Source organism: Pituophis catenifer, unplaced genomic scaffold, assembly GCF_029215685.1.
Source record: "Pituophis catenifer annectens isolate HBS135680 unplaced genomic scaffold, rPitCat1.0.hap2 SCAF_1, whole genome shotgun sequence".
NCBI lineage: Eukaryota > Metazoa > Chordata > Lepidosauria > Squamata > Colubridae > Pituophis > Pituophis catenifer.
In genome coordinates this window covers 5,828,009-5,841,066 of record NW_027256881.1, presented here as the reverse complement: position 1 = coordinate 5,841,066, position 13,058 = coordinate 5,828,009, and positions in this window count along the sequence as shown.

Genomic DNA, 13,058 nt, shown 5'->3' with positions numbered 1-13,058 from the left:
GTGGGTTTCAAAAATTTTTACTACCGGTTCTGTGGTTGTGGCTTGGTGGGCATGGCAGGGGAAGGATACCGGTGGTGGGTTCTTCCCGGTTCAGCCCGGTTCTCCCAAGCCGGTAGCGGTGATGATATGACATCACCGAACCGGTTTGCCCCCCCCGCCCTCTCACCCCCCCACGTTATTCTTACCTTTTATTCGGCCCACCCCCAATCTATTGTTGCCTCCTGAGTCCCAGCTGATGGCTAGAGGGAAAAAAACTGTTTAAACTCTTGCCGCGGGGCTTCAAAGTGCTGCCCTACAGCTGATCAGTGTTAAAAGAAAACAAATGAGTAGACCAATGCCTGCAAAAATACATGAGTAGATCAGTGCCTGCAAAAATAAATGAGTAGACCAGTGCCTGCAAAAATACATGAGTAGACCAGTGCCTGTAAAAAATAAATGGATAGATCAGTACAGCTCTGCAAGCAGTTAAAAGCCTGGTAGACCAGTACCTCTGCTAAATCCTAAATAATTGTCACATGACCATTAAGCCACACCCACAAAATAAGCCACACCCACAGAACCGGTAGTAAAAAAATTTAGAACCCCACCCCTAAAGGATACCATAAAATTTCCATTCCCACCCCACTCCAGGGGAAGGATACTGTAAAATCTCCATTCCCTCCCCAATCAGCTGGGACTTGGGAGGCATAAAATAGATGGGGGTGGGGCCAGTCAGAATTTTTACTACCGGTTCTCCGAACTACTCAAAATTTCCACTACCGGTTCTCCAGAACTGGTCAGAACCTGTTGAAACCCACCTCTGCCCAAGAAGCATCTTTTTGGTCTGGCCCAGGGATTGAGAAACCTTTGAGAAGTTTAGCACGGAACAAACCCGGATTAATAACTCTTTATTAGCAATATGGTGGAAACTGAATTACTGCAAGATGAACTTGGTAACAATTATAAATAAATTGCATTCCACTGTAGAAAGTTAGCACCCACCCCCCTCCTAGAAGAATGAAATATTTTGAGAAATATTTTAAAAAGGTAGGATAAAGTATTTCTCCTTAAAAGAGAAATAATAACCTTATGGGAGACTGAAACTCAGAGCCCCATCTTCCTGACCACAGCAGTTATTTTGTGCCCATTAAAAAAGACTGGGCCATCCTAACTACCAAACAAAAGACCGTCAGATCCAGGATGATGGGATTAAGACATGTCCCTTCAGGACATAATAGGATTAACCCACTACCATCTAACAGCAGAGCTCACTACATTGCACAATCTCCTAAGGACATTGCATCACCCTCCAAACTTCAACCAAACTTAGCTCAGACAACCTATAGAGCCAGCTATGACCCCTATAACAACCAATAGAATACATGCTGCTGCACAGGAACAGGAAGCTCAAATGCAAAGCCCAAGAGAAGGTATAAAAAAAACCCACTCTCAACTCCATGTGGTTCTGCTTCATCATTAAACCATCTTTCTAATCAGCCTCCATCCTCCATTTTGTCCCCAGTGCCTTTCTCCTGGCTTGGAACTGGACCTGAATATTTCTTCCAACACCACAAAGGAACTCTTTATAATAGAGATGTGAGGGATGAAAAATCCGGTCTGGTTCCAAGCCAGGAGATAGGTGCTGGAAATAAAATGGAGGCTGATTGGAAAGGAGGACTCTGTTTATTAATGAGTAGAACCAACAACAGTATGTAGTTCTGGGGCAGCTGACAAATTAGCTTGATGAGTGCAAGGATTTATATACAGTTTATAGTATGTTGTAATTCTGAGGTTTGCTTTTATTATTTGATTGGTGGTGGGTTAATCCTATTATGTCCTAAAAGTCCTGTCCTGTCCTTCTTAATCCCATCAACTGCAGCTGAAGGTGTTTTGTTTGTGAATAGATTGGCCCAGATTTCTTAATAAATATCCATCTCTAAAGACTTCAGGTATTTGCTGGAGGCTGTTGGGGCTGCTTTCTGCCTTTGTTAAGATTTTTCTCCATTTCTCCTATGGGGAAATATAATATTCTGCCTGTTTTAATATTCCCCAAAATATTTCATTCTTCTAGGGGGGGGGGGCTTCCCACAGATGTGTAAGATTGTGTTCCCTCCAGCTCAAGGCATTTTAATACTTTGTTTATGGATTGGCATTGGAATGTTGTACAGGTAGTTCTCGACTTATAACCATTTGGTCAGTGACTGTTCAAACGGCATTGAAAACATTAAGCTCCTTCCATGATGACACACACAAAAAAGCACAAGCTTCAATTACACTGCACAATTGGCTGCCGTTTTGAACTCTTGAATTACGTCCTACAGACATCCCCAGTGCATACAAAGAATCTGAACTACTAGTCCTATCAATCCTAGCTGAAACAAGCAATGGTGAAGGATGTGGGGAATTATAGTTCTGCAACATCTGGTTCTAAAATGAGAGTCCTACTCCAAGGTAATTGACATTGAATTTCCAGATTGGACCTTGAGGTAGAAACCACATTTTAAGAAGGCCAAGTAAACTGCAGGTGATCTTTGACTTACGACCATAATTGAGCCCAAATTTTCTGTTGCTAAGGCGGTTAAGTGAGTCATGCCCCATTTTACAACCATTTTGCATTGGTTGTTAAGCGGATCAGTGAAGCTGTTAAGCTGAATCATTAAGCGAATCTGGCTTCCCCCCATTGACTTTGCTTGTCAGACACTTTCTTTCTCTTTCTTTCTTTCTTTCTTTCTTTCTTTCTTTCTTTCTTTCTTTTTCTCTTTCCTTCTTTCTTTTTCTATTTCTTTCTTTCTATTAGTTTCTTTGTTACTTTTTCTTTCTTTCTTTCTCATCAATTTATTTATTTATTTATGAATGAATGAAAATGAATGAATAAATGAATGAATGAATAAATGAAATAAATTTATTTGCCAGTTACCCAGCACCCGGTGCTGCAATGGTAATAAGTATGAACATTGATCATAAGACACTTTGTTCAGTGTTGCTATTAAATTTGAACAGTCATTAAACAAATGATTGTAAGTCAAGGATGACCTGTACTGGTGGTCCTTGACATACGACTGCAATTGAGCCCAAAATTTATGTTGCTAAGTGAGACATTTGTTAAGTGAATTTTGTCCCATTTTATGACCTTCCTTGCCATATTTGTTAAATTAGTTATATGGTTGTTAAGTGAATCTGGCTTCCCCATTGACTTTGCTTGTCAGAAGGTTGCAAAACGTGATCACATGACCCCAGGACACTGCAACCGTCATAAATATGAACCAGTTGCCAAGCATCTGAATTTTGATCACATAAACCACACGGATGCTGCAATGGTCATAAGTGTGAAAAATGGTCGTAAGTCACTTTTTTCAATGCTTTAATAACTTCGAACAGTCACTGAATGAAATTGTTGTTAAATCGAGGAGCATGTCTTAATAAGAGATTGACGAGAAGCAAATTCAGCCTCCTGACTTTCCATCACAGGCAGAGAACAGAAAACAGGAATTGCTGGTAATAATTAACATTTGAATCAGCCAAAGAGAAATTGCTGTGACAGCAAAGTTTATGACACATGCTGACAAGCCAGCCACTCATCAACAGTCTTCAGTGTTGGCTGACAGAAGCCTAAAACATTCCTTGTTTTACAGCCTGCCAATGATTGTCAAAGGAAAAATGTTACAAGACTGTCAGTTTTTTCCAATCTACCAGGCTTCTGATGAATTGGAACTTCAATTCCCAGAATTCCCAGAAGACCTAGTGATCCATCAAGTCTGACCTTTGAGGGTTTTTTTTTTAAAAAAAGGATAATGATGGACATGTGTTTATCATCCCAGGCATGTTTAAACTCAGTTTCTGATAATTGACCCAATACCTCTGCTGGAAGTTTATTCCAAGCTCCCGCTACTCTTTCTGTGAAATCATTTTTTCTAACATGACTTCTGAACTTCCCACCTATCGCTTTGAGGTTATGCTCCCATGTTCTTGATTTTTGCTTAATATTGAAAATACTGTCTTCTAGAACCCCTGTCCAGTTGTGTCCGACTCTAGGGGGTGCTGCTCATCTCTATTTCTTAGCCAAAGAAGCCAGCATTGTCCAAAGACATTTTCGTGATCATGTGTCCAGCATGATTATAAGCCAAAGGCACATGGAACACTGTTATCTTCCCATCAAAGTGGTACCTATTTATCTACTCACATTTGCAGGCTTTCAAACTGCTAGGTGATCAAGAGCTGCAGCAGGTGACAGGAGCTCACTCTGTTGCACAGTCTCAAACCTGTACTCAAATCTGAGCTTTCCAACTGACAAGCTCAGCATCTTTAATATATTTAAAGGTTCCAATATGTCACCCCTTTCCCTTCTGCCCTCCAGGTTGTACATATTCTGTTCCTCCAATCTCTCCTGATATGTTTTGTCCATCAAACTTTGAACTATTTTTTGTTGACCATCTCTGGACTCACTCAAGTCTTATCTATATCTTTGTTTTAAGTGACGGTTCCAAAACCTTTTTTCTAAGTGAGGTCACCATCAGGATTTGTGCTAGTGAATTCCACACTTAACAGCTGCAGTGATTCACTTAACAACGTGGCAAACAAGGTCATAAAATTGGGCAGGAGTCATTTAACAATCACCAGCCATGGAAATTTTGGGCCCAGTTCTGGTCATAAGTTGAGGACTACCTGTAGATATAAACCCAGGATGTGCCCTAAAACACCCTTGTGGTTGTTAGCACAAGAAACTTTTTACAGATGAGAAATAATAAGTAAACACAAATGGCTAACTGATCGTGATAGATAGAGAATTTTGCCAAGGAAAATACAAAATAATTTTGTCAAGGGCAATGTAAAATAAAAAGAAGAGACGATCTGGTGACGGAAGGGTAAGTTTGCCAATGGTTTATGTATAATTAATAGAAAGCTTTAAAGTAGACTAAAGAATCTTTGGTTTTGAGCAGTGTTAAGACTGAGATTGAAACAGAACTGTGTAATAGATAGTCCTTGACTTACACCGCAATTGAGACCAAAATTTCTGTTGCTAAGCGAGACAGTTGTTAAATGAGTTTTGCCCCATTTTACGACCTTTTGTGGGTAAGTGAATCACTGCAGTTGTTGAGTTGGTAACAAGATTGTTAAGTGAATCTGGCTCCCCCGTTGACTTTGCTTGTCAGGTGGTCACAAAAGGGGATCACATGACCCCAGGACACTGTAACCGTCATAAATATCAGTCAGCTGTCAAGCATCCAATTGTAAATCCCACGACCATGAGGATGCTGCAATGGTCATAAGTGTGAAAAATGGTCATAAGTCACTTTTTTCAATGCCATTGTAACTTTGAACAGCCACTAAATTAACTGTTGTAAGTCGAGGACGGCTTGTACAAATGGTGAACACATTACTGCTAAAAGGCGTTTTTATTTTCAATCCCTTTCCTGCTTATGGAAATTCTCTTTTTGCTCTGCTGCTACATGCCAAGTCAACCTCATTATTGGGCTGCTCCACTATGACACCCAATATTGTTTATTATTGTTTATTGGTTCGATTTATATGCCGCCCTTCTCCGGAGACTCAGGGCGGCTTACAATGCGTTAAGCAATAGCCTTCATACTTTTGTATATACCTGCTTAGTAGGGCTTTTGGCCCCTCCTAAGCGGTGTTCTTTTTTACACAAAGTCAGCTTATTGCCCCCACAATCTGGGTCCTCATTTTACCTACCTCGGAAGGATGGAAGGCTGAGTCAACCTTGAGCCTGGTGAGATTTGAACTCGCAGTAATTGCAGGCAGCTGGCAGCTAAGTGCTACTTTAACAGCACTTTAGTCTGCTGCGCCACCAAGGCATCTGATACGTTTCAGACAGCTCAAATCCTATCAGCGTGTATATGAAGGCAGTATTTCTTGTAACAACACACACCGCTATATCTCTACTTAGAGGGAATTGGATTTTATTTATTTATGTTATTTCTGCGGCTGCACATAACTCACAAAAGCGATTCTGGTTGGCTTTCAATTGGCTAGAAACGAAAAAAGAGTTAGAAAATCAAACAACAGCAAACATCCAGAAGAGAAAAGTAGAATAAGTGAGGCCAACTATCGCATTCTAGCAGTGGTGAAATGTAAAATTTGTTACTACCGTTTCTGTGGGTGTGGCTTGGTGGCGGTGGTAGTAATATGACTGAGTGGGTGTAGCCAACCTTTTTTTTTTTTTACTTTTAAAACCATTTTTTCTACCACCTCTTCAGTTGAAGAGGTTGTACAAAAAATGCTTTTAAAAGCCTCTAATGATCCCAGCCGACTTGCCTGATCTGCAGAGGCTTTTTTTTCTTTTAAAAACATTTTTTCTATAACCTCTTCAGCTGAAGAGGTTGTAGAAAAAATGCTTTTAAAAATTAAAAAAAAGCCTCTGATGATGTGCGGCAATGGGGGGGGGGCAGGGATTTTTGCTACCGGTTCTCCAAACCACCCGCCTCCATCGCTACCGGATCGGGTGATCCGGTCCGAACCAGGAGCATTTCACCCCTACCATGACTCACTTGACAACCGGTAGTAAAAATTCTGACTGGCCACACTCCCATCTATTCTCTGCCTCCCGAATCTCAGCTGATCAGGAGGAAATGGGGATTTTGCAGTAACCTTCCCCTGGAGTGGGGTTGGAATGGAGATTTTGCAGTATCCTTCCCCTGGAGTGGGGAGGGAATGGAGATTTTATAGTATTCTTCCCCTGCCACACCCACCAAGTCATGCCATGCCCACCAAGCCAAGACACACCCACCAAGACACGCCCACAGAACCCGTAGTAAAAAAATTTGAATCCTACTACTGGGGCTCATCCCATGTTCTGGCTGAAGGCCTGGGCGAAGAACAAAGGTTTTCTGCATCTTAAGGATGGCCATTAGGCTTGGGACCAGTAGGATTGAGCACCAAAGGTTCCCACTGTATTTGCTTTTTTTTAGCACTTGCATCACACAGCTGGCTCTAGTTTAAGATTTAGTTTAGATCCTTTTATAGGGACTCAACTTAAGACCATAACAGGGACCAGAAAATTCATCAAGTGGCACACTTGTTAAGTGACGCATCATGCAAGTGTACCCAATTTAATCAACTTTTTTTTTTTTTTAACCACTGTTGTTATAACAAATCACTGTGGTCATTTGTGGTAAGCCATCACGTGACTTGCAAGATTTCCTGCTGGCTTCCCCACTGATATTTTGGTTATCGGGAATCAGCTGGGAAGGTGGTCACAAACGATCACATGAATGTAGGATGCTGCAACTGTCATAAATGTACAATGGCTCTCAAACACCCGAATCACAATCATGGGACTCTTTTTTTTTTTTTATTGAAAAAGTTTTCAATTACAATTTTTTCCCCCTTTTTCCCCCCCCTCCTCCCTAACCCCCCCCTCACCACCCCATCCCCCCTGTGACTTCTTCAAAATAAAAACCTAGTACATAACAGATTATATAATATTTTACCATCCCCTTACTCCCCCCTCCAAATACTGACCCTTACTTCTAGTGATATTAATATTATTACTTCCCCCTCTTACCAAACACTTCAAAATAACATTCCATTATAATACTGTATGATAACTTCTGATTTAACACAGTAATATTATTATAACTCCCAATTTATCGATAGTCTGCCCTTTTTTTCCCCCCCTTCCTCATACTTATATCTGTATATTAATATAACATTTCAAAACAACCTTCCACTTTAAAACTAACTTTAACATTTAATCTTTTGCGTATATTAATATAACATTTCAAAGCAGCCTTCCCCATGAATTCTAGTTTTACATTTATTCTACTCTATCCATTTCCTCCACTCCCATATATATGTCTCTTAAGCATCACTTTTTTTAATCTATACAATCAATACACTAGCCTGTCTCCACCCACTTTCCTACAAGATTACCATGCACAACAATTCTTAATATCTTTATTCTTCTGCCCATCCTACTAAAAAAAATATTCCCTTATATAAACAAAATCAATAACTTTAAATTTATAATCCATATAATATCTTCTTTGATGTCTTTCCACTGGATTGCTGACTCCATCATCCGGACTAGGGTAACATAACATCCCAGTTGCAACAGAGTATTCAAAATCCTCAGTTATCATCTGCCCCCATCAGTAATGAATATCTTCACATATATATAAAAAAAAGAAAACAACCACCTGACTTTATAATTGTAATCCATATCTGTAATAGTGGCTTTCTTCAGGATTATTAATTCCCATTCTCATAATGGGGTAACAACCAGATCTTCTGCATGCCCCAGGATAACTCTCTTGCCTTATAGCTCAACATAAGTATAATACATTAATCAATAAAAAAAAACCAAAAATAGATAATTCCAATCCAACAATTCATAGGCCCTTTTCACATCCCAAAATTACAGCATTGCAGAGGTCTGTCACTCTCCTCAGGATGATATCAACCACTACTTCGCCACATCCATCTTTTCATATATTCAGTCATGTATTTTTTCAAAGTAACTGGCTTTACTGTTGCTTAGTTTAGAAATTTTTATTTTTGTGAGACCTGTTTCTTTTTTTCCTTTCTTTTTGTAGGTTGGCTCTCCATCCTGATTTCCTTCCTGCCAGTTGTGTATCAACTGGTCGATTTTCATTCTGTTTTATAACTTGATCCTGTTGGTTTTGTTTTTGTGAATCATATTTCTTTTCTGTAAGTTGTATATCAATTGGTTGGTTTCCATGGTTATCTGTAACTTGGCGAATCATCACGTTAGAATCCGATGCCACTTCTCTCTTATTTATAAATAATCCATCTGAGGTATCTGAAGAATCCAAAGGCAATTCATCTGCAAAGGCCTCTGTAACTCGATATTTTTCGTTTATTTCTAGCTCCTTCTGCTTGTCTTGTGTTGTGCATAAAGATGTTAAGTTCATTTTTAAAAAATTTTGATAAAATTCTTCCGCTTTTTCAGCAGTATTTAATTGATATCTTTCTCCTTGATATCTCAATATTATACCAATTGGAATATTCCATCTGAATAGGATATTTCTTTTTTTCAGCTCAGCCACCAAGAAGCCAAATTTCTTTCTTTCCAATAATATCTTAGGCGGGAGCTCCTTATAAATCCAAATCTTTCTTCCAAAAAATTGCAAAGTAGACTTAAAGGATTTCTGCACAATATTATTTCTTATATCTTTATCTGTAAAATAAATCACCACATCTCTAGGCAATTGCCTTTGCTTTGCAATCCAGGAGTTTATTCTATAAACTCTATCGATCCTACAAAGTACCTCCTCAGGTTGAACCTTTAAAATCCCAGCCAGAACTTCAGAAGATATTTTTCTTAAATCCTCTCTGTTATTTTCATGTAATCCTCTCAGTCTGATCGCATATTCAGTAAAATTATATTGCATCAATAAAACTTCCTTTTCAATACATTGCTGTATATTTTCTACATTACAATCAGCTTCCATTTCAGGTTTTTCTTCTAAACTATTGTCTTGAGTATTTATCAAATCATTCTCAATTTTTTCTATTTTATTTTCCAAATTGTCTTCAATTTCCTCCACTTTGGACTCTAATAGATTAGTATTTGTATCCAGTCTAATCATAAATTCTGAGAAACCATTAGCCATTTTTAAAATCTTTCGATGCAAAGTATCAAACTTTAATTGCACCAATTCTTTAGTTTCCTGCTTAAATTTCTCAAAGTTCTGATTCATAATCTCATCCCTTCTTACAATCTCCTCCAAAAGAAATTCAATTATATTAAAATCAGTTTTCTGAGACTGTAAGTTAAGAACTTGTTCATATAATTTGTGGATGGGGGAATCCCCCCCCCGCTTCTTTGTCCAGCTTTATAAGCCTAAACGCCATATTTCCACACAGGCAAACTTTTTAGAAAAGAAAAAAAAAACCCAAGCCTCTTTCCAAACAGGATCAGTATCAAATCAAATCTCCAGGAAGGAGAAAACACAAAAGTGTAGCTTTTTCTTCAAATGTAGCCAGGAGCATTTATTCCGCTACTTTGTAGCTTAATAAGAAACGGAAGGACTTTCCCTTTTCAGCTTCTCTGCTCCAGTTTCGGCAGTCGCCATTTTAAAAGACCTTTTTTACTTTATTGAATATCCTTTGCAAAATAAGTATTAATACTTGCAATTTAGGGTCCAGGTCCAGATCCAGATCTCATCCTCTTTGATTAATCTGTTAGTTATCTTGGAAAGCTTGTCTTCGTAGCCTTGCTCTGCAAAAGGCAGAGGTCTCCCAACGCCCGGAGCAAACGGCGAGTGCTATAGGGAGCGTCATCTGCTCGCCCCCAGGAGTAAAAAAAAAACTCTGGGGGCTAGAGAGAGCTCTACCTACACTCACCTGCTCTGTCTCACATTTCCTCCTGGAAATGGAGTTTTTTGAGCCGCCTTTCCGCTGTACAGGCGGCTCTTTACAGGCGAAGGGGCTGGCGGTCCCGAGGGACCGTCTGGTGGCTACGAAGAGCAAACCGGAAGTCCACAATCATGGGACTCTTGATGATGTTAAGTGCAAGGACCAGTCATCAGTAACGTTTTTCAGTGCCGCCGAACTTGAAATGGTCACTAAATGGTCATTAAGCGAGGACTACCTATACGTGTACTACGAACATACGACCACAATTGAGCCCAAAATTGATGTTGTTAGAAATTTGTTAAGTGAGTTTTGCCCCATTTTACGACTTTTCTTGCCACATTTGTTAAGTGAATCACTGCAGTTGCTAATAACCATGTTATTAAATATGGTTAAGTGAATCTGGCTTCCCCGTTGCCTTTGTTTGTCAAAAGGTCACAAAAGGCGATTACATACAGTCCTGGACACTGCAACTTGTCATAAATGTGAGTCAGTTGTGAAGCATTCAAATGTGAATCATGTGACCTTGGGGATGCTAAAAGTTTTAAGTGTGAAAAAGTCATTTTTTTCAGTGATGTTGTAACTTTGAATGTTCATAGTACACATATAGTACACTAAATGAACTGTTCTAAGACGAGGAGTATCTGTATTCCCCTTCCTATACTTGTTCCTTACATTTTTCCTGCGAGATCTTTTTGAATCTTCTCTTTCTCTTCTAAAGTATTTGCCACTCCTCCCAACTTGGTGTCATCTGCAAATTTGATTGGCCTCCCCTTGCTTCTCTCTTTCAAATAATGGATAAAACTGATTTCCCATCCCAAGGATTGGAGCCCTGTGATGGGAGATGCCTAGAATTTCTCTTAAATAAAGTGATGTTTGTTGCTCATATAAACTCTGTTCTTAATCATCTACAGCTGCTGCAAAACAGGAATTGGAAAACTTGGAGGCCAGTTTTTAGTTCTTTGTTTGCCTTGATTTGCATGCTGGAACAAGGGCATTGTTAGGAACTCAGTTTCACATTTTGATTATTTTTCATTATCGTATCTTCCTCCTCCCCCCCCTTAATAAAGACAAATTATTTTGTGCACGTATATTTTCAGCTTCCTATTATCTTGGAAAAGAACCGTAGCTATTTGGATACTCTTTTCGTGAATGAGTCAGGTGCCGTGTAAACATATTTATAGAAACGTGTAGTAAATCTAACATCTGTCTCTTTCATGCTATATTCCTATCTCCTAAACTGCCTTTCAATATTAGAATTAGTTCAGTCCCATGCCCTAATCCAGAACCGCTTCAAAAAAGTTTGGGTGGATAGAACTTCTTCAAAAAATGCCATATCTTTTAATGCTATTTTTTTTCTCCTTCTCTCCCATTAAAATAGAGAGTTTATTTATGTGGCCTGCATTTAATCAATGTCATAAAAGTTTAATCACATCTAAAGTTTGATTTTTTTCTCCTCTAGGCCAATAGTCATCTTTTTAGCATATTTCCCAAGAAATATGAACCTTGAGCAAAAAAATAATTATTTTTTTTCTTTCCTCTGTGAATGTTTAAATGTAAATTTGATGCAGCTTGGCTGCATTAGGCCTGAACAGGCCTGGCCCATCTCCCTTCCTTTTCTTCATGGGGTTTTGGAAACTGGTAAAAAGTTAAGCCTTTCCTATTAGCAAGATACTCAAGAACTACATTTTGTCATTTGTGAGACAGGCAGCTATATAAATTTGATAAACTATTTTATAGTTATGTGGATTTTTACAGTGAACTTTTCTTTAAAAAAAGGTACCACAGTTACTTTCTGCTAATGGGCCCTGGTAGCGCAGCAGACTAAACCACTGCTATTAACATCAGCTGCCTGCAATTACTGCAAGTTCAAATCTCACCAGGCTCAAGGTTGACTCAGCCTTCCATCCTTTCAAAGGTAGGTAAAATGAGGACCCAGATTGTGGGGGCAATAAGCTGACTTTGTATAAATATACAAAAGTATGAAGGCTATTGCTTAACGCATTGTAAGCCGCCCTCAGTCTTCGGAGAAAGGCAGCATATAAATAAAAAGAAAATGTTTGATTGTTTGATGGTTGAGGCTTTTCTAAGCTTTATAGTTCTTGTTTTCTCTTATATGTTGCTTGTAAACTCTTTTCGAAATTCAGGTTGAAAATAAATTCGGCAAACGGTTGCACTCTTTTCCTTTCTCCCTCTGCTAGAGGTATCTGAAGGACAGAAAGCGATCACTTATATTTAACTTTAAAATGGTCGAGTAAAAATACTAATAATTTCCCAATACATTCATAACGATGGGAAAAGTGCACATTTCTTCAACGCAGAAAAGAAAAGCTGGCACAAACACCCTTTCAATCCATTCTCCCACGTTCCCCCTCTCTTTACAAACTCGCCTAACTTTATCCCTCATCCAAATCATGGCTTGTTGTTGTTTCCCCCCCCCCCCATGAATCTCAGTTAACCTGTAGTTCGAATTCCAGCGCTTTTTAATTCCCTAACCGAGTTACACTGGGCTCCGTCCTCCTAAATAAAATAGGCGTTCAAGATTACACACCGTACATCACGTAATCATAAAAAAAAGAAAAAGAAAAAGCCGCTTGTACAGGATCCTTAGCTTTTGATTTTTATATTCTATTTTATTTCTATTTTTTGCAATCTCCGTCTCCGGATGGGGGGCTTTTGCAACCGCTCATCAACGCAACAGGTCCTCCCCCCCTTTTTTTTTTAAACCCTCTCCGGCGATG